This window comes from Pleurodeles waltl, chromosome 11 (assembly GCF_031143425.1).
Source record: "Pleurodeles waltl isolate 20211129_DDA chromosome 11, aPleWal1.hap1.20221129, whole genome shotgun sequence".
Classification (NCBI taxonomy): domain Eukaryota; kingdom Metazoa; phylum Chordata; class Amphibia; order Caudata; family Salamandridae; genus Pleurodeles; species Pleurodeles waltl.
Window position 1 is genome coordinate 772,820,644 of NC_090450.1, and position 18,904 is coordinate 772,839,547.

Sequence of the window (18,904 nt, forward strand, 5' to 3'; positions counted from 1 at the left end):
ATCCTCCAGCACACCATGGGACATCTTCTGTGTAAATGAGAAGTTCCTGGCATCTTACGTTGTTGCAGAATCTTCAGCTCCTTCCACCCGGCAGCCCTTTTGCACCTTCATCCGGGGTTTAGTGGGCTCCTGCCCCCCCGGACACTTGCATGACTCTTGGGCTTGGTCCCCTGCCTTTACAGGTCCTCAGGTCCAGGAATCTGTCTTCAGTGCTTTTGCAGTCAGTTGTTGTCCTTGCAGAATCTCCGATCACAACTTTAGTGTGTTTTGGGGAAGTAGGGTAACTTTAATCCTACTTTTCAGGGTCTTGGGGTGGATTATCTTGGACACCCTTAGTGTTTTCTTACACTCCCAGCAACCCTCTACACACTACACAAGGCATGGGGTCCATTTGTGGTTTGCATTCCACTTTTGGAGTATATCGCACAAGGTGTAAGTACCATCACGTACCCACTATAAGCCAGGCCAGCCTCCTACAGAGGGCTCTCACAATTAACTTTTCCTGCTATTCATTGGGTGCATAAAGGGAAGTGAGCATGATGTGGAGGTGACCCACTTGTATCCTGTAGGCAAGCAACCAGCCTTTGATCTCAGCTACTTTAGTCAGGATCTCTCCCCAGGAAACCCTGGAGAGCAAGATCAATACCAGATCCTTTTTTGCATGCCCTGAGGACCAAAACTGGTGTTAGGACAAGCAGGATTTCATCCTATGTTTATCCTTAGGGAGAAGATGTGTCTCCTAACGGAGGCAGATGTCACTGCCAGACCATTCCAGGGGAGACAGGACAGCCGTCCACTTGGTCGGGTTATTAATAATGGAAAACTGGAAGTTGGGCATGGTTCAGTCACAGAGGCAGTGTGCTGTCTTCGATATGAACAGATGTTTAATCAGACCTGTGCCGCCTCAGACCAGAGCAGGAAAGAGCAGTCCCTGGGTAGATACGTATGCCGATGTTGCAGAGAGCAGGAGGTGTTGAGGGTGAGGTGGAATTCTTGGCATTTCCAGATGCCAGACTTTCAAGTACAGCTTGACAATCCAGAGCGCATTCTTTGATACCGGGGTGAGGGTGTTTCTTATGTGTGCCAGCCTTTTGCCAGACCAAAGTACATGGGAGGAGTTCAGAGGGGACCGTGGTGTCAAGCGGACAGATATGTCACCGGGCAGATCCAAGAAGCGGCGAGCCTCCCAGCATCTTGAGTTGGAACAGTAGGCCCTCCCAGCAAAAGACCAGTTTGAATGGGTGACTGCATCCGTAGGAAACCTCTTTGGAATGTAGGCAAGGCAAGTCAAAATAACTTTATTTCAGGCAGCAGGGCCATAAAAGTGTTCATAAAATACATAAAGCCATATCATAAATTGCTAAAATCCAGGATACACATGATAAAACTACGAGTACATACACAGTGCAAAACTGCATGTCAGTGACAAGGAATAGAAGAATAGAATGAACATCATAGTTATAAAAAGACCAATAATCGCAGTCAGCAGCAGCTAGGCAAAATACAACACAACATGAAAATTCAAATTGAGAGTCAGATGCAATGGCTACACAAGCATCCCCTCAAAGGAAAGGAAAATGCAGCAAAGTGCAGAGCAGCACCAAGGGGTCTCTCAAAAAGATCAGCCCTGACTGTTGAAAGAGAAGGAGCCCTCTAAGCATCCTCTTTGCTGATTACCAAGCCTTCCAATATATGAGTATTAAACAGAAAAGTTAATAAGTTGTAGAGGTTTTCTGAGGAACCAAGCTTGAAAGGCACTATCTATCTCTGAATTTTGGATAGGTCACAATAGCAGAAGACCTTTTGTATACAGTCAATCAAATAGGTCTGTAGTTGCCAGGTTGGGACCTATCACCTTTTTTATGGATTGGAATCCCTACAGCACCCTTCCAAGAGCCCGGGACGGGCGCTCCTTTTGTGTAGTATTCACAAGGGTAAGTACGTATATGGACCACGCCTCATGTAGTGAGTGAGTATGCCAGCTGTTATTCCATCCGGCCCACAGCCCTTCTGCTCATAATGGCACTGAAAGACTCTAAAAGGTCAGAGATTTCAGACACTGATACAAAACTGCCTGCGTGTGGTCAGGGCAACAAGGCCCCCACAGTTGAGTCCATAGTCTCATCATGGTAAAGATTCTTGAAGTAATTAAACTGATCTGATGATTGGAACATAGTTGGTGGGTTCTGGTGCTGGAGCATTTCCACCCCTAGAAATCAATGACCAGAATTTGGTGGGGTCTTTGATAAAGGAGGCATCCTTTAGGTCCCACCACCTCTGCCTCTCCTAGTCCTTTTTTGCTTTGGCTGACCTTCCCAATGGCAGGGATGCTGCAGCATACTTTGCTTTTATGGCCTGTACCAAGGAACATTTAAGGTTGTGGCATTCCCCATTAGACTAGGGGCTAAGTTTGGGACTACGATTCGTGGGGTGAGGATCAGAAATTCTGAAGTCAGACAAAATGCACTGAAGGAAAACTTTATGGAAATCACTAAAGGACATTAAGGCCCTCATTAAAACATTGTCAGTAAGTGCCAACTACCGCCCCGGTGACCCCTGCCAAAAGACCGCCACCGCGGCTAACATCCGTGTGCCATAATATGACCACAGTCGGATTTCTGCCACAAGAAGTGCAGAAATCCAGCTGTGGCCATACTGGCTGACGGTGTTAAGGTGGCTTTGCTACCACCACCAGCGCCACACAAGTAGACCGGCGCCAGCCGTCTTATGAAAAATAATACAGCCTGGCAGTGTTCTTCTGGTGGGCGCTGCTAGCAGCGCCCCAACCCATCCCCTGCCGGAAGACCCCCTGGATTCAGGTAAGTTGGTTTTCCAACAGGGTAGGGGGGTGGTGGGTGCTGTGTATCTGTGTGGGGGTGTGTGCATGATGTGTGAGTGTGTGTGTGCATGCGCATGAGTGTGTAGTGTTGCATGCATTTATGTGTGCATGTGTGAGAATGCAGGAATTAATGGAAAGGTGAATGTGTGTAAGTTTGGATGTGTGTACGGATGTGTGCGTGAATGAATGGATGCATGCATGTATGAATGTGTGTATGCTGTGTGAGTGGGCATGTGTGTGTGGGTATGGGGGTTGGACTGGAAGGGGGGAGCGTGGATGGAGGGGGTTTGGGGGTTGTATGGGGAGTGTTGGGGGGGTGGACAAGGAGTTCCCTGTCACTGGTAGGGCCTACAGCCATGGTTTTCATGGCATTATGAACGCCACGAAAACCATGGCGGTAGGCAGGGCCATAATGCTGCTGGCAGGACGGTAGTGGCCACCGGGTTGGATATTGTTATCTCCAGCACAGTGTCTGCTACTGGCATGGCTGTCGGTGTGGTATACTGGCAGGTTGGCTTCAGCCAACCCGCCAATGTCATAATGTGACGGCATGTACCTCCAGCCTGCCACATTTACACCGACTGCCGGGGTCATAATGACCCCCTAAGTCTACATTTCTGGTGACACTCCCCCCTCTGATAGTGCACCTGATGGTGGTCTTGGCTCATGGCAGACAGACTATCCGGACGGGCTACCACTTGTCACCATTTTAAGTGTTGCATGTCCTTTGTGCACTCAAAGTTCCTTGTGTAAGAAAGTAGATGATGGTCAGAGGGGAGGTTATCGCAAAGAGCAGACAGAGTAAGTGACAATGGATTGTGATCACTTTCCGTCCTTTCTATAATGGCCTTGGCGAGAACTGTTGACCATAGTCTTAAATTACCTAAAGTATAGTCAATGTGGCTCTTACTGCGTCCAATTTAGTTCGGCCGTTGGTGGTCCTGAGCCTTTATTCAATTGAAAAAGCCTTTAGCTGAAGAGCAGCCTGGGTCCATCTTTTTATAGGCCAAATGTCCAGATGTGAGACAGTCCATAATTTGTCCTCTTCACAAGTTAGCTGAACATCGTCCATGTCAAGGGGCTCAAAGGTGCTGTTAAAGTAACCTGACAAAATAGGGTGAGGTTGGCAAGAGCACCCTTCCAGGTAGTCCTCAATGGTTTGCAGAGTTTTTGAAGCCAAGCCACCATTTGCCCCCCTGGCATATGTATTAAAAATAGCAACCCTAAGTTTTCTGTTTTTTGTAAGCTGGATTCCCAGAATATCTGCGCAATCGGTATCAAGTTGGCTAACCTTACAATTAAGTGAGCCTCTGACCCATGTAGTTAGTCTCTCTCAAACTCTCCCATGTTGATTGGATTTTGCTGGGACGTTATATAACATAATCAGCTCAAGAACAAGAAGGCTGTAATGTGTAAGAATTCCTTACAGGTCTGATGTGTCTAGGGTCATGTGGGGGCACATTCACTGGCATGCACTCACCAGGGTCTTTGAGAAGGACCAGATCAGTGGCAAAATGGGGTACCATTAGGGCAAGTCTAGATGGTGGTCTGGGTGGTGAAACAGAGGGATAAATTGCCTCGGAACATGACATTTTGGCCAAAGTGGAAGTTAGTGCCCCTTCAAGTTAATAATTGATCTAATGAAGTAGACAAGAGAAGTATCATTGATTTTAGCTCCCCCACTTCTGCAGTTAGATCCATGATAAGTGTGGTGTAATGAATCTGACCAGTACAGGGAGAGGCAGGCAAGTCAGGTATAGAGGCAAACAAGGCAGGTGTGGAGGCAGTGTTGATGAGGACATCAGAAGCTTACACATCTGGCAATTGAGCAAAGGTGCAAAGTGATTACTTTGAGGGAGGGCATCCTCAAAAGAAGGTGAATGTGGTGACCCACAAGTAATTACATTGCATAATCTGTTGGCATTTCCATGTTGTACAGAAGCTGTAACCTACATCAATGACTTCGTAAACATGCCTGGGATTCACTTTTGCTTTTGCTAGGTGTGTGGAATGGGAGAACCAGAAGTAGAGGTGGCTGAAGAAAAGGGAATCAGGACAGGAACCAGAATCTCCTCACAATCCACAAACATGTTATCACTCCTATCAATAACACAGATGACCCCAGCCATTTTTAGAGCATTTATTAGATTTATTTGTTTTAGTGGGCCCGATAACACTCTCCATTGCCTTCCTTTTGCCCATACTTTATGGGGAGTGTCAGAGCGTTATGAACAGCCCTCCTCCACCTCCAACAGACACATATAACAGAAAATTATGATATATCAAAAATAAAATAGGACCCTGAGAGCAGTCCTTAATTTGAGATGGTGGTTGCTGGTGGGGGGGCACCATCATGTTATTTTGGGGACTGGCCCTTATGTCTCCCATAAGACATTTCCTGAGATCAACCGAGGGAAAAACAAACAAAACAAACAAAACAAAAAGATGAAAGAAGAGAAATATAAAAAATCTTTTATTAAGGGAGAAAGCATACACCTTTAAAAGTGAGATAACGGGACAAGTAGTACCTGGCAGGGGTTTAAATAGGCCCGGGTTGGATTCAAGAGTGCCCACCCTTGGTATTTGTGCTCTGGCTCTTTTAGCGCCAGCCGCACATGTTTGAGCAGTGCTTTGGGCACCAGCACTTACTATTTTACAACTGAAGCACTGCCGAAGAGCAGCACGTTAGGGAATGCAAGTGGTACATTTAGTAAATAATCAGTAATTAATACAGTCTCAGTTATATGAGGCTTAGAGAAATAGTCCTGGGGATGCATACTGTAAGTACCATAATAGAGACAGTACTCAACAGAACCTTAACAGAGAAGCATTCGAGGGATGACCCAACCCAGCATCCTCTGATGGGAGTGGATAGGCCCACCCTTTGCCTGGACTTCACCCGGGCATGGCCCACAACAGTCCCACATTGTGGGATTGCAGAGCACTTTTGAGCAAAATGATAGGAGTGACATCCCCCTTTAAGCAGAGCCTGTACCTCCTGGTGCTTTGCTGAGAGGGGAAATGAGTACTGTGAGTTCTTTTGGGTCAGAAAGGCAGTGTACCCACAAAAGAATTTCTGACATGTGTATGAATTCAGAGCTTCGCTTAAAGCTTTGGCGATGCTGGACAGTGAGGAAGGAAATGTCTTGGAAGATCCCTATTTGATGTCAGTGGAAGTAGATAGGGTGGAAGGCCCTGTCCTTTTTTTAGAATGTCTTCTTTAATGCATCCTATTGTATTCTACAGTGTTTGCACTACTTTTCTAACTGTTTACTTACCTGATTTTTGTTTGTGTGTATATTTTGTGTATTTTACTTACCTCCTAAGGGAGTATATCCTATGAGATATTTTTGACATATAGGGGGTCATTACAACCCTGGCGGACGGTGTTAAAGCGGCGGTAAGACCGCCAACAGGCTGGTGGTCTTTTTTTTGGTATTATGACCATGGCGGTTACCGCCATGGTCATCTGCCGCTTCTCCGTTCTGCCTGCTGGGCTGGAGACCTGGGTCTCCAGCCCGGCGGCCGTCACAATACCACTGCTGGTATTTTGACCCGGCTTACCGCCGTGGATTTCCAGCGGTAGGAACCGCCATGAAATCCATGGCGGTAAGCACTATCAGTGCCAGGGAATTCCTTCCCTGGCACTGAGAAGGGTCTCCCCCACCCCCCACCCCGACTCCCTCCCCTACACCCCCCACCACCCCTGCCACCCCACAAAGGTGGCAGGGCCCCCCTCCCCACCCCAACCCCCAACATCACATAACTCACACACACCGGACACGCACGCAGGCACCACCAACACACACACGCACACACACCGACATACATGCGTACATCCACACACTCAGTCAGACACGCACACCCATATACAGACATACACGCACACATCCATACAGACATACACACAGACATACACGCACTCATTCCCAAAAACACGCAACACACCCGCAAGCATACACGCACTCACACACCCCCTCTACATACAGACGCACACCCACATGCACCCACACAACACCCCCCAACCCCCTCCCCTAACGGACGATCGACTTACCTGTTCCGTCGATCCTCCGGGAGGGGACGGGAGCAATGGGGGCTGCTCTGCCGACACCACACCGCCAAAAGAACACCGCCGGGCCGAATAACAGGACGTGATTAACTGGGCGGTGTTTTGTTGGCGTGGCGGTGGAGGTGGAGCAACCTCCACTTCCCCGCCGCCCGCCAGAATGGCTGTTGGCGGCTCTCCGTCCGAAAAAGGACGGAGAGCAGCCAACAGTCATAATACGGCAAGCGGCAAACCGCCACTACTGGCAGTCTTCCGCACGGCGGTCCCTCGGCGGTCTTGTTAAAAGACCGCTGAGGTTGTAATGACCCCCATAGTCACTAAAATAAAGTACCTTTATTTTTGGTAACTCTGAGCATTGTGTTTCTTATGATATAGTGCTGTATGATATGAGTGGTATAGTAGGAGCATGTCTCCTAGTTCAGCCTAAGCTGCTCTGTTATAGCTACCTCTATCAGCCTAAGCTGCTAGAACACTACTAACCTACTAATAAGGGATAACTGGACCTGTCACAAGGTGCAAGTACCATCAGGTACCCACTATAAGCCAGGCCAGCCTATTACATTGGTGGTGCAGTGGTGGGATAAGTACTTGTAACTGCTTTACCACTTTGTCATTGATTCTTTTCATAAGAAAAACATATACCAAATACTTCTGAATATACACAGTTAACCTAAACAGTTTGACTTTCTTTCTTTACACTTTCTAAAAAGTTTCGGAAAAGTTTTGAAAAGTTTTGAAAAGTTTGAAAAAGCTTTTCTCTTTTCTTTAAAAGTTTCTAACTTTTTTCTCTCTATCCTAAACCCTTTCTAACAATCATGTCTGCAGTAGAACTTACTCCCACAGTTGTCCAGGCAACATATGGTAGTTTAAACTATAAACATTTGAGGGGTCTCTGCATTGAAATAGGTTTAAGCATTGGTAAGAATCCTACCAAAGATCTTCTCCTTAGCCTTCTCATAGAAAGTGACAAGAACCATTCTGGCTCATCCTGCGATCAGGAGGTAGAGGAGGGGGGTACCCAGCAAGACTCAGAGGAGTCCCCTGAGGATGCTTGGGAGGGTTCTTCCAAAGACCTGTCAGCCATCTAGTGACACTGGTAGTGGGAGGGGGTCACACACTATTAGGGCACCTATCACTCCTAAAGGCCAGGTTACTAGAGTCCACCCAGTTAGGGACAGGTCTCTCGCTGCCAATTCCCACATTTCTTCTGTGTCTCACAATTCCCAAGCCTCCCACTCTGAGGATAACTTAATGGAAAGGGAACTCAGAAGGCTGAGGTTGGAAGAGGCCAGGCTGAAGCTTAAACAGCAGCTGGTCTTAGACAGGGAATCTCTAGATGTGGAAAGGGAAAGGCAGGAGTTGGGGTTAGTTCCCCATGGTGGCAGCAGCAGTGTTTTTGATAGTAATCCTGTTAGAGAGCAAGATTCAAGAAACCTGCATAAGATAGTCCCACCTTAAAAGGAAGGGGGTGACATTAACAAGTGGTTTGCTGCACTTGAGAGGGCTTGTATAGCACAGTTAGTCCCTCAAAGGCAGTGGGCTGCTATCTTGTGGCTATCTTTCACTGATAAGGGTAGGAATAGGCCCCTTACTGTCAGAGAAAGTGATGCTAACAATTACAAAGTTTTGAAGGATGCACTCTTGGATGGATTTGGCTTAACCACTGAACAATACAGGATTAAGTTCAGAGACACCAGAAAAGAGTCCTCTCAAGACTGGACAGACTTTGTAGACTGTTCAGTGAAGACCTTGGAGGGTTGGTTACATGGCAGTAAGGTGACTGACTATGAATGCCTGTATAATCTAATCATGAGAGAGCATATTTTGAACAATTGTGTGTCTGATTTGTTGCACCAGTACTTGGTAGACGCAGATCTGATCTCTCCTCATGAATTGGGAAAGAAGGCAGACAAATGGGTCAGAACAAGAGTGAACAGAAAAGTTCATATAGGGGGTGACAATGATGGGAAGAAGAAGGATGGCAAGTCTTCTGACAAGGGTGGGGACAAGATAAAAAACATTCTAAGTCTTCATCAGGCCCGAAAAAAACCCTCTGTGGGTGGTGGGTCAAAATCCTCTTCTCACAATCAGAAAAAGCCATGGTGTTAGTTATGTAAAGTAAAAGGCCACTGGGCAAGTGGTGCCACTCGTCCAAAGAAAAACACCAAGGCTTCCACTACCACAACCCCAACTGCAACCTCTAGTGCCCCTAGTAATAGCAGTGGGAAGTCTACTACACATAGCTAATCCAAGGGTGTAGCTGGGCTCACTATTGGCAGTGTAGTTGGGGTTGGTCTTGCTAGGGAGACCACAGAGACTGTTTTAGTCTCTGATGGCGGCATTGAACTTGCCACCTTGGTTGCTTTTCCCTTAATATGGGTAAGTACAAGCAACTATTCCTAATTAATGGTGTTGAGGATGAGGCCTACAGGGACACAGGAACAAGTGAAACTATGGTTATGGAGAAACTGGTTCACCCTGATCAACACCTACTTCGTCAGCAGTACTTAGTGACTGATGCTCACAGTAACACAGTTAGCCAACCCATGGCTGTTGTGAATCTCAACTGGGTGGGGGGGGGGGTTATTGGTCCAAAGAAAGTTGTGGTAGCCACTGTATTACCAGTAGATTGCTTACTAGGCAATGATTTTGAGACATCAGCTTTGGCTGAAGTGGAGTTGGAGGCTCATATGCAATGCTTTGCATTCCTGGGCATAGTTTTGCTTTGACAAGGGCTCAGGCCAAAAAGCAAAAAGGACAGGGAAACCTGAATCCTGGAACAATGGACCAAATGCTCCCAAAAGCTAGGGGTAGGAAGGGTAAATCCTTGCCCACTATCCCACCCTCACCAGAAGATTCCCCTTTTGAGGAAGAGGAATCTTCTCCCTGTGCAGAACCTACCACAGATAAGCTGGCAGCAGACACTGCTAAGCTTTTGGGTGCAGGGGGTCCTTCTAGGGAAGAGCTGAGTGTGGCACAGCAGACCTGTCCCACACTAGAGGGGTTGAGACAGCAAGATGTCAAACAGCAGAATGGGGATGTCAGTGATAGCCATAAGGTGTATTGGGAAGACAACCTCCTGTATACTGAGTCAAGGGGCCCTAAACCTGGAGCTCCCAGGAGATTGGTCATCCCTTTGCAATGCAGAGAGTTTCTTCTTACCCTGGCACATGACAATCCTTTGGCTGGGCATTTTGGCTTGTTCCCCTGTTTCACTGGCCTCATATGCCAGAGGACACCAAAGATTTTTGTTGCTCTTGTGTTACCTGCCAAGCCAGTGGCAAGACTGGTAGCACTCCAAAGTCCCCCTTAATTCCAATTCCTGTGGTTGGGGTGCCATTTGAAATGGTAGGGGTTGACATATTTGGCCCCCTTGACCCTCCAACAGCTTCAGGCAATAGGTTTATTCCGGTGGTAGTGGACCATGCCACTAGGTACCATGAAGCCATCCCCTTAAGGAACACTACAGCTCCTGCAGTCGCAAAGGCCCTCCTGGGAATCTTTTCCAGAGTGGGCTTCCCTAAGGAAGTGGTGTCCGACAGAGGTAGTAACTTCATGTCTGCATACCTCAAAGCAATGTGGAAGGAGTGTGGTGTAACATACAAGTTCACTAATCCTTATCACCCACAAACAAATGGTCTGGTTGAGAGGTTTAATACAACTCTCAAAGGTATCATAATGGGACTCCCTGAAAAACTCAGAGGGAGATGGGATGTCCTGTTACCTTGACTCATTTTTGCTTACAGGGAGGTACCCCAAAAAGGAGTGGGCTTTAGCCCCTTTGAACTCCTCTTTGGACACCCTGTAAGAGGTCCCCTTGCACTTGTTAAGGAGGGTTGGGAACAACTTTTAAAAGCTCCTAAACAGGACATTGTGGATTCTGTACTTGGCCTAAGATCAAGAGTGGCTGAGTACATGAAAAAGACCAGTAAAAACCTTCCGGCCAGCCAAGAGCTGCAAAAGCAATTGCATGACCAGAAGGCTGTCCTGACCCAGTACCACCCAGGACAGAAGGTGTGGGTATTGAAGCCTGTGGCCCCAAAAGCACTCCAGGACAAATGGAGTGGGCCCCATCTAATTGTTGAGGAAAAGGGTGAGGTTACCTACTTGGTAGACCAGGGCACTGCCAGGAGTCCCCTTAGGGTCCTCCATGTCAACTGCCTAAAACCCTACTATGACAGAGCTCATCTCACCCTGCTCATGGCAACTGATGAGGGACGGAAAGAAGAGAGTGACCCTCTCAATGATCTCTTCTCTACCACTGGAGCTGATGGCTTAGTGGAGGGAGTAGTACTTGCAGATTGTCTTACTGCTGAGCAGAAAGATAACTGTGTAAATCTTGTATGTCAGTTTTCTGAACTCTTCTCACTGATACCAGGTACCACTACTTGGTGTGAGCATACAATCAATACTGCAGACAGTTTACCTGTCAAAAGTACGATTTATAGGCAACCTGGCCATGTCAGGGACTGCATTAAACAAGAAGTTCAGAAAATGTTAGACTTAGGGGTGATTGAGCCTTCAGAAAGCCCATGGGCCAGCCCAGTGGTGCTGGTTCCAAAACCTCACAGTAAGGATGGTAAAAGAGAGATGATGTTTTGTGTTGACAATAGAGGGTTCAACCAAGTAACCAAGACAGATGCTCACCCTATACCCAGGGCAGATGAAATGATAGATACACTGGCTTCTGCCAAGTATCTAAGTACTTTTGATCTAACTGCAGGGTATTGGCAGATTAAGTTATCAGAAGATGCAAAACCTAAAACTGCATTCTCAACTATTGGAGGGCACTCAATTTACTGTGATGCCCTTTGGTCTAAAGAATGCACCTGCCACTTTTCAAATGTTGGTGAACACAGTCCTGCAAGGGTTGGACTCTTTTAGTTTAACATATCTATATGATATAGCTGCCTTTAGCTCCACCTAGGATGATCACCTGGTCCACCTGTGGAAAGTTTTGGAGGCCCTGCAAAAGGCAGGCCTCACTATCAAGGCCTCAAAGGCACAGATAGGGCAGGGGAAAGTGGTTTATCTGGGCCACCTGGTAGGTGGGGAACAGATTGCACCACTACAGGGGAAGATCCAGACCATTATGGAATGGGCTCCCCCTACAACTCAAACCCAAAGGCGAGCCTTTTTAGGCCTCACAGGGTACTATAGGAGGTTTATTATGAATTATGGCTCCATTGCAGCTCAGCTCCTCTTAATGACCTCACTAGCAAAAAGATGCCTAAAAAGGTATTGTGGACAGCCAGCTGTCAAAAAGCTTTTGATGAGCTCAAACAGGCCATGTGCTCTGCACCTGTCCCAAAAAGCCCTTGCTACTCCAAAAAGTTCATAGTCCAGACTGATGCTTCTGAATTGGGGGTCGGGGCAGTGCTATCACAGCTTGATACTGAGGGCCAGGATCAACTTGTTGCTTTTATCAGCAGGAGGTTGACCCCTAGAGAAAAGCGTTGGTCTGCCATAGAGAGGGAGGCCTTTGCTGTGGTCTGGGCACTGAAAAAGTGGAGACCATACCTGTTTGGTAGTCACTTTATTGTTCAGACAGACCACAAACTTCTACTTTGGGTAAAACAAATGAAAGGTGAAAACCCTAAATTGTTGAGGTGGTCCATCACCCTACAGGGAATGGACTATACAGTGGAACATAGACCTGGGAGTAAACACTCCAATGCAGATGGTCTCTCCAGATATTTCCACTTAGACAATAAAAACTCATCTGGGCAAGGTTAGCCTTATTGTCCCTCGTTTGGGGGAGTGTGTAGGTGTAGGAAGTGGGCTCTGTCTGTGCTATTTCAAAGTAAGGAATAGGATGCACAGAGTCCAAGGGTTCCCCTTAGAGGTAAGATAGTGGCAAAAAGAGATAATACTAATACTCTATTTTGTGGTAGTGTGGTCGAGCAGTAGGCTTATCAAAGGAGTAGTGTTAAGCATTTGTTGTACATACACACAGGCAATAAATGAGGAACACACACTCAGATACAAATCCAGCCAATAGGTTTTGTTATAGAAAAATATATTTTCTTAGTTTATTTTAAGAACCACAGGTTCAAATTCTACATGTAATATCTAATTTGAAAGGTATTGCAGGTAAGTACTTTAGGAACTTTGAATAATTACAATAGCATATATACTTTTCACATAAAACACAAATAGCTGTTTTAAAAGTGGACACAGCGCAATTTTCACAGTTCCTGGGGGAGGTAAAGTATTGTTATTTTTAGCAGGTAAGTAAGGGCCAGATGTAGCAACCCTATTGCGAGTCGCAAACGGCGAAAATCGCCGTTTGCGACTCGCAAACGTGGGTTTGCAATTCACAAATGCATATTGCGAGTCGTTACCGACTCGCAATATGCATTTGCGACTCGCAAATAGGAAGGGGTGTTCCCTTCCTATTTGCGAGTCGGAGTGGTATGCAACTCCATTTGCGACCGCGTACGCGGTCGCAAATGGAGTCGCAGTTACCATCCACTTGAAGTGGATGGTAACCCACTCGCAAACGGGAAGGGGTCCCCATGGGACCCCTTCCCCTTTGTGACTGGACCCCATATTATTTTTTCAGGGCAGGGAGTGGTCCAAGGGACCACTCCCTGCCCTGAAAAATCCGAAACTAAAGGTTTCGTTTTTTTTTGTAGTGCAGCTCGTTTTCCCTTAGGGAAAACGGGCTACACTTAAAAAAAAAAAAACCTGCTTTATTGAACAGCAGGTCGCTAACATGGAGGCCTGCTGACGTCAGCAGGCCTCCATGTTAGCGAGTGCCTATACTCGCAATGGGGCCGCAATTTGCGACCCACCTCATGAATATTCATGAGGTGGGTCATTGCGACCCCATTGCGAGTTACAGTCGGTGTCTGAGACACCGTACTGCATAGCAATTTGCGACTTGCAAATTGCGAGTCGCAGGGACTCGCAATTTGCAAGTCGCAAATTGCATTTTTGCCACATCTGGCCCTAAATTACTTACAGGTCTCAGTTTTGGGTCCAAGGTAGCCCACCGTTGGGGGTTTAGAGCAACCCCAAAGTTACCACACCAGCAGCTCAGGGACGGTCAGGTGCAGAGGTCAAAGAGGTGCCCAAAACACATAGGCTTCAATGGAGAGAAGGGGGTGCCCCGGTTCCAGTCTGCCAGCAGGTTAGTACCCGCATCTTCGGAGGGCAGACCAGGGGGGTTTTGTAGGGCACCGGGGGGACACAAGTCCACACAGAAAGTACACCCTCAGCAGCGCGGGGGCGGCCGGGTGCAGTGTGCAAACAAGGGTCGGGTTCTCTGTAGATTTCAATGGGAGACCAAGGGGTCTCTTCAGCGGTGCAGGCAGGCAAGGGAGGGGCTCCTCGGGGTAGCCACCACCTGGGCAAGGGAGAGGGCCTCCTGGGGGTCATTCCTGCACAGAAGTTCTGTTCCTTCAGGTGCTGGGGGCTGCGGGTGCAGGGTCTTTTCCAGCCGTCTGGACTTTAGGTTCAGGCAGTTGCGGTCAGGGGGAGCCTCGGGATTCCCTCTGCAGGCGTCGCTGTGGGGGCTCAGTGGGGACAACTTTGGTTATTCACGGTCTTGGAGTCGCCGGAGGGCCCTCCCTGAGGTGTTGGTTCTCCACCAGTCGAGTCAGGGTCGCCGGGTGCAGTGTTGCAAGTCTCACGCTTCTTGAGGGGATTTGCAGGGGTCTTTAAATCTGCTCCTCTGTAACAAAGTTACAGTTCTTTTGGAGCAGTGCCGCTGTCCTCGGGAGTTTCTTGTCTTTCTTGAAGCAGGGCAGTCCTCTGAGGATTCAAGGGTCGCTGGTCCTTTGGAAAGCGTCACTGGAGCAGGTTTCTTTGGAAGGCAGGAGACAGGCCGGTAAGACTGGGGCGAAAGCAGTTGGTGTCTTCTGTTCTTCTTCTGCAGGGGTTTTTCAGCTCAGCAGTCCTTTTCTTCTTGTAGTTTCAGGAATCTAAATTCTTAGGTTCAGGGGAGCCCTTAAATACTAAATTTAAGGGCATGTTTAGGTCTGGGGGGTTAGTAGCCAATGGCTACTAGCCCTGAGGGTGAGTACACCCTCTTTGTGCCTCCTCCCAAGGGGAGGGGGTCACAATCCTATCCCTATTGGGGGAATCATCCATCTGCAAGATGGAGGATTTCTAAAAGTTAGAGTCACTTCAGCTCAGGACACCTTAGGGGCTGTCCTGACTGGCCAGTGACTCCTCCTTGTTTTTCTCATTATTTTCTCCGGCCTTGTCGCCAAAAGTGGGGGACGTGGCCAGAGGGGGCGGGCAACTCCACTAGCTGGAGTGTCCTGCGGTGCTGGAACAAAGGGGTGAGCCTTTGAGGCTCACCCCCAGGTGTTACAGCTCCTGCCTGGGGGAGGTGTTAGCATCTCCACCCAGTGCAGGCTTTGTTACTGGCCTCAGAGTGACAAAGGCACTCTCCCCATGGGGCCAGCAACATGTCTCTAGTGTGGCAGGCTGCTGGAACCAGTCAGCCTACACAGATAGTTGGATACAGTTTCAGGGGGCACCTCTAAGGTGCCCTCTGGGGTGTGTTTCACAATAAAATGTACACTGGCATCAGTGTGCATTTATTGTGCTGAGAAGTTTGATACCAAACTTCCCAGTTTTCAGTGTAGCCATTATGGTGCTGTGGAGTTCGTGTTTGACAGACTCCCAGACCATATACTCTTATGGCTACCCTGCACTTACAATGTCTAAGGTTTGGCTTAGACACTGTAGGGGCACAGTGCTCATGCACTGGTGCCCTCACCTATGGTATAGTGCACCCTTCCTTAGGGCTGTAAGGCCTGCTAGAGGGGTGACTTATCTATACTTGCATAGGCAGTGAGAGGCTGGCATGGCACCCTGAGGGGAGTGCCATGTTGACTTACTCATTTTGTTCTCACCAGCACACACAAGCTGGCAAGCAGTGTGTCTGTGCTGAGTGAGGGGTCTCCAGGGTGGCATAAGACGTGCTGCAGCCCTTAGAGACCTTCCTTGGCATCAGGGCCCTTGGTACCAGAGGTACCAGTTACAAGGGACTTATCTGGATGCCAGGGTGTGCCAATTGTGGATACAAAAGTACAGGTGAGGGAAAGAACACTGGTGCTGGGGCCTGGTTAGCAGGCCTCAGCACACTTTCAATTCAAAACATAGCATCAGCAAAGGCAAAAAGTCAGGGGGTAACCATGCCAAGGAGGCATTTCCTTACAGTAGGAAAGTACCATCTTGCCTGGAATGTTACCCCTATTTTTACATATATGTATGTTTGTTTTTGCCTGTGTCACTGGGATCCTGCTAGCCAGGACCCCAGTGCTCATAAAGTGTGTCCTGTATGTGTTCCCTGTGTGGTGCCTAACTGTATCACTGAGGCTCTGCTAACCAGAACCTCAGTGTTTATGCTCTCTCTGCATTTAAAATTGTCACTGCAGGCAAGTGACTAATTTTACCAATTCTGATTGGCACACTGGAACACCCTTCTAATTCCCTAATATATGGTACTAGGGACCCAGGGTATTGGGGTTCCAGGAGATCCCTATGGGCTGCAGCATTTCTTTTGCCACCCATAGGGAGATCAGACAATTCTTACACAGGACTGCCACTGCAGCGTGAGTGAGTTTACAAATCAAATCAAATCATTAACATTTATAAAGCGCGCTACTCACCCGTGCGGGTCTCAAGGCGCTAGGGGGGAAAAAAGGGGGGGTTATCGCTGCTCGAACAGCCAAGTCTTTAGGAGTCTCCGGAAAGCGGAGTGGTCCTGGGTGGTCCTGAGGCTGGTGGGGAGGGAGTTCCAGGTCTTGGCCGCCAGGAAGGAGAAAGATCTCCCACCCGCCGTGGAGCGGCGGGTGCGAGGGACGGCAGCAAGTGCGAGGCCAGCGGAGCGGAGGGGGCGGGTGGGGACGTAGAAGCTGAGGCGTCTGTTGAGGTATTCCGGTCCCTTGTTGTGGAGGGCTTTGTGTGCGTGGGTGAGAAGACGGAAGGTGATCCTTTTGCTGACTGGGAGCCAATGCAGGTGTCTCAGGTGTGCGGAGATGTGGCTGTTGCGGGGTACGTCGAGGATGAGGCGGGCCGAGGCGTTTTGGATGCGTTGCAGGCGGTTTTGGAGTTTGGCGGTGGTCCCGGCGTAGAGGGTGTTGCCGTAGTCCAGGCGACTCGTGACAAGGGCGTGGGTCACGGTTTTTCTGGTTTACATTGCACTTAAGTAACTTATAAGTCACCTATATGTCTAACCTTCACTTAGTGAAGGTTAGGTGCAAAGTTACTTAGTGTGAGGGCACCCTGGCACTAGCCAAGGTGCCCCCACATTGTTCAGGGCAAATTCCCTGGACTTTGTGAGTGAGTGGACACCATTACACGCGTGCACTACATATAGGTCAATACCTATATGTAGCATCACCATGGCGACTCCGAACATAGCCATATAGCATGTCTAGGATCATGGAATTGTCACCCTAATACCATTCTGGTATTGGGGGGACAATTCCATGCATCCCCAGGGCTCCAGTATAGAGCCCAGGTACTGTCAAACTAACTCTCCGGGGTTTTTTCCGCAGCTACCGCTGTTGCCAACCCTCAGACAGGTTGCTGCCACCCTGGGGCCTGGGCAGTCCAGTCCCAGGAAGGCAGAACAAAGGATTTTCTCTGAGAGAGGGTGTTACACCCTCTCCATTTGGAAATAGGTGTTAAGGGCCTGAGAGAAGTAGCCTCTCCTGGCCTCTGGAAATGCTTTGAAGGGCACAGATGGTGCACTCTTTGCATAAGCCAGTCTACACTGGTTCAGGGATCCCCCCAGCCCTGCTCTGGTATGAAACTGGACAAAGGAAAGGGGAGTGAACACTCTCCTGACCAGCACCTCCCAAGGGGAGGTGCCCAGAGCTCCTCCAGTGTGTCCCAGACCTCTGCCATCTTGGATGTAGAGGTGTGAGGGCACAATGGACACCTCTGAGAGGCCAGTGCCAGCAGGTGATGTCAGAGACCCCTCTTGATAGGTGCTTACCTTTCTCTGTAGCCAATCCTCCTTCGAGGGCTATTTCGGGTCTCTCCTGTGGGTTTCTCTTCAGATAACGAATGCAAGAGCTCACCAGAGTTTCTCTGCACTTCCCTCTTCAACTTCTGCCAAGGATCGACCGCTGACTGCTCAAGGACACCTGCAAAACCACAACAAAGTAGCAAGAAGACTATCAGCAACATTGTAGCGCCTCATTTTGCTGGTTTTCTCGACTGTTTCCTGGTGGTGCATGCTCTGTGGGTTGTCTGCCTTCACCCTGCACTGGAAGTCAAGAAGAAATCCCCTGTGGGTCGACAGAATCTTCCCCCGCCAATGCAGGCCCCAAACATCTGCATCACCGGTCCTCTGGGTCCCCTCTCATCCTGACGAGCGTGGTTCCTGGAACACAGGAGCTGGATCCAAGTGTCCTCGACACTCCAGTGGCCCTTCTGTCCAAATTTGGTGGAGGTAAGTCCTTGCCTCCACACGCCAGACAGTAATCCTTTGTACTGCATGAACTGCAGCTGTTAGGCTTCTATGCACTTTTGTACAACTTCCTTTTTTGCATAGCCTTGCTCCAGTCCCCAGCAATCCATCCTGCATTGCCCAAATTCCTGAGTTGGACTCTGACTTTGTGGGACCCTATTTTGTTGTGCTGAGTTGACCATTGTGCTCAGATCTTCTGTATGCCTGTTCTGGTGCTTCTGCAGGTGCTGCCTGCTTCTACATGGGCTCTTCTTATTGCTAAGTGCCCCCTCTGTCTCCTCCTCCAAGGGGCAACCTCCTAGTCCTTCCTGGGCCCTGGCAGCACCCAAAACCTTCAACTGTGACTCTTGCAGCTAGCAAGGTTTGCTAGCGGTCTTTCTGCATGGAAACAAATCTGCATCCTCCAGCTCGCCGTGGGACATCTTCTGACCAAAGGAGAAGTTCCTGGCTCCTTCCGTTGTTGCAGAATCTTTGGCTTCTTCCACCAGGAGGCAGCCCTTTTGCACCTTCATCCGTGGTTTAGTGGGCTCCTGCCCCCCCGGACACTTGTGTGACTCTT